We start from the raw sequence: 4187 nt of genomic DNA, 5'->3' as shown, positions 1-4187 counted from the left end.
CCATGGTGTGATGAATATTCTTCCATTGATACATGTTGTGACTATATTCCCCTGCTTTAGCTTGACTGAAATACAGCTTATCATATGATTCTTTGAATTCTTTATATTGCTCTTTTTGTCCTTCAAGCATCTGTGCTTGAAATTCTTGCTGCTGAGTCATCATTTGTTGTTGCCATCTCTCTTGTTTCTCCTCCATTTGATGTTGCCAAGTTTCTCGCTCCTCTTTATCTTTCAAATATTGCTCCATAAATTCTGGATGGGGCTCTAGATATTTCTCTTGGCCCCCTTGATTTTGGCCTTGTTGAGCCTGCATGAGTTGCTGAGATAGTTCTTCAATTGATCTTTGTAATTGGCTTATGTCTATGGCATCATGAGCTTGATTTCGTCCTTCCTCTCTTTGTGATCTCCTTTGTCTAGGAGCTACCACCCCTTCTTGATCTTCTTCTTCATTCATTCCCTCCATACTCTTCTTGGTGATTCCTTTTCCCTTTTTCACTTTTTCTGTGTCCTCGTCTTCAAAGATTACTCTAGCCTTGTCACATAGCCTGAGGATGGTACTTGGATGTCCAAGACCACTTGATTTGCTTGTGCTATCGGCCATCTCTTGAATACTGTCGGCTATGATTTGTGCGAGGTTGATTTCACCTCCATGTAAGATGCAATATGTTAAGAGTGCTAGTTTGATTGTGACCCAAGAGGCGTTTCCAGTAGGAAGGATAGATCTCCTCACTATTTCATACCATCCCTTGGCCACAGGAGTGAGATTTATCCTTCTCAAGTGACTTGGAACTCCCTTTGAATCTCTTTCCCAATCTGTATTCTCCACACATAACCCTTGCAAGACCTCATCGGGATTGTTTTCCATCTGCAATCTGGTTTCATAACTGGGCTCTGCATAAGTTATGGTTCTCAACTTGAGGGCCCTTGTGATGGCAGCTGAAGCTCACTTCAACTCCTCTGACATAACTTGTGTAAGGGGCACTATCTTTGTTTTCTTTTACAGCATTTGCATAGAACTCCCTGATCATGACTGCACTGATGTCAACAAGAGGAGCACATAAGAGTTCCCACCTTCTTTCTTTAGTGATTTGCCTCATGATGGGATATTCTCCTTCCTTCAAATCAAGACTTTTCTCATAGATGACATTCTTTGTCTTCATGTACCTATGATATCTCCCTTCATGGAATTGGGATCTAAATTTGTTGGCATCAAATGATGGAGGTTCGGCTACCATAGGTTCCTTTCCCGGCCTTCTTTTTGAACTTGAAGAGGCCATTGGATTTGAGGTGAAAAGAAAGGAAAAGTGAGAAAAGAAGAAGTATGTGTTGTGTTTGGGATGAGTTTTGGTTCGGTTCTGTTGTGAGATAAGGGAATTATGTTGGTTTCAGGAGAAAAGGGAATTATGGTTTTCATATGAAGGTAGCTTGAATGAGTGTGTGAACCGTTTAGTGCTACGGCTATTAATAGGCAGCTTCTTCAAGCTTTCCAACAAAACCACAATGAATGAAGAAGGAACTCGTTAGTGCTCATGAAGGGTTGAGATTGAGTTGTTCATCTAAAGGATTCATGGAATGGACGGTCTGCATGCATTGTTGAGGCTTGACGAGGATCCTCCTCCCATTAGCTGCATGCATTTAGGCGTTCAATGATGCATGCATGCATACAAATTCTGCTTCCCCATGAGCGCATTCTTCTAGGCACATGTGACCATCCTCACATAGCTTCTCCTAGCCGTGGCCCCTCCTTGCTTTTGTCTCAATCCTTTTCTCCTGCATGAATCAAGACAACTAGCCTTAAATCATTAATATAGTCGTTGGCAATTGACTTGTAATAAAATATTTGTTTTGTTTTGTTTATTATGATTTATTATATATATTTTTTCTTTCGTGGTCAATTGTATCCCTTAATTAAAGATGCTAAAAGTTGGTGAACATCAAACTTATCTTTTATTGAGGGAATGGCTTAACAATGCAAACCATTCTTCACAATTGATGCATTTTATATAAAAAAAAATTGATGCATGATCCCTTTGTGTATGGTTTTGAATTCATGATTGGGAAATGATCTTCTGAACATTGTTACACATGCAGACACCAAACTTAGTGTTTGGTCATATGCTTCATTAAAAGCATTATGCATATGTTCTAAGAATAATCCCCTTTTTTTTTTGAAAAATTAACTTGGATGTGCCTTAAGGTACACCAAACTTAGAAGTTTGACATGTGCTTTAAAACAATGTATGCATTTATCAGGTATGAAAGTTCAAAATCATACTCAGAGGAATCATAGCTTATTAAACGAAAGAGAAGACAGAAATCTTAAATCATGGGTTGCCTCCCATGAAGCGCTCTTTTATTGTCACTAGCTTGACATTGAACTCCCTTTAGGGTGGTTGATGTTGGTGATGTCTCAACTTGTCACCTCTCACTGTAAGCTTTCTCTGTGTGCCTTGATGCTCAATTTCCATATGCTCAAGAGAAAGTATTTGGTTGACAGTGTAATAATCTTCTGTTCCAAGCTGTTGGTATACTAATTGTACTTTGTCACCTTTGGAAAATCCCTCAGTTGGAATTTTCTTGCTCTTCCACCCTTTGTGAGCCTTATTCTTGCTCTTCATCTTTTTCTTTCTTGTTGATCTTTCTTTCTTGACAGTGACTTGGGTTGTGATACCTTCATTCTTGTTTATCACCCCTGCTTCCTTTTGAATTCCTTTTTCTCCTTGTACAAGCTCACTCTTCTGTTCTATTGTTTTGTTGGTTGCTTGCTTTGGAAGGAAGTCACCATTTGTTCTGCTTGTTTCTTCATTCCTTTGTAATTCTGGAAAGACTTTCAAGATGATGCTCTCCTCATGCATCCTGAGGGTTAACTCTCCCTGCTCTATATCCACAATGGCTCTAGCAGTGGCCAAAAATGGTCGACCAAGTATTATGGAGTCAATTCCATTTTCTGAAGAATCCAGGATCACAAAATCTGCCGGATAGATGAACTTGTCAACCTTAACTAAAAGGTTCTCAATCAGACCTTTAGGATATATTACTGATTGGTCCACCAACTCCAAAGACATCTGTATTGGTTTCATCTCCTCTATGCCAAGCTTTTTCACTAAGGAAGATGGGATTAGATTTATGCTTGCTCCTAAATCACACATCCCCTTGTTGATGAATAGGTTTCCAATAGTGCAGGGTAGGAAGAAACCTCCAGGATCTTCAAGCTTGGGAGGGAGTCCCTTTTTAATGAGGGCACTGCATTCTTCACTAAGCATTACAGTATCATTTTCATTCCAACTTCTCTTCTTGTTGATGAGCTCCTTCAAGAACTTGGCATATAGAGGCATTTGCTCCAATGCCTCAGCTAAAGGTATGTTGATTTTCAACTTCTTGAAGGTCTCAAGAAATTTTTGGAAATGCTGATCCTTTGTCTCTTTGTGGAATCTCTGTGGATATGGTAGTGGTGGTGTTGAGCTCTTCTCCACTTGATGTTGTTTTGGATTTGGTTCTTCCCTGATCTGCTTTCCTTTCGTTAGATTCTGTGGTTTGTTGTTTTCCTCTATGAGTTTTTCTAGGATATTCTTGCTTACCATGTCCTTGTTGATGGCTTCATCATTCTTTGTTGGCTCATTGTCATTATTCTTGGTTGCTCCTTGGTTACCATCCAATAAAATTTTTCCACTTCTTAGTTGCACGACCTTGCATTCTTCCTTTGGAGATTTGCCCAATTTGCCTTTCTAAGTTCTTCATGGAAGCTTCTTGGTTCTTTGTTGTCAATTCTTGGTTCTTCATCATTTTCTCCATGAGTAGCTTTAGATTAGTGATCCTCTGGGATTCTTGTGAAATTGGTTGGTTTTGGGGTGTTGATGGATGATGATAGGTATTTTGATTTGTTGGGGGTTATTGGGTGGATAATGGTTAGAGTTGGGGTAATTATTTTGTGGTTTTCTGTATGTATTTTGGTTAGTGTTTGGCTGGGGGTTGTGGTTTGTGTTTTTCCAATTGTTCTGACTTGTGTTTCTTTGCCATGGTTGTTGGTTTTGATTATGGTTGTCCCCCCATCTGAGGTTGGGATGGTTCTTCCAAGATGGATTGTAAGTATCACCATAAACTTCATTTGTTCCAGGATTTTGGCTGTGCATGTATTGGACTTGCTCTTGTTGTTGCTCTTCTTGAGTTTCTTCACTTTGCACCCAAGT

The sequence above is a fragment of the Arachis duranensis genome, chromosome 4 (assembly GCF_000817695.3).
Source record: "Arachis duranensis cultivar V14167 chromosome 4, aradu.V14167.gnm2.J7QH, whole genome shotgun sequence".
Classification (NCBI taxonomy): Eukaryota; Viridiplantae; Streptophyta; class Magnoliopsida; order Fabales; family Fabaceae; genus Arachis; species Arachis duranensis.
Note: the sequence above shows the minus strand (reverse complement) of the source record.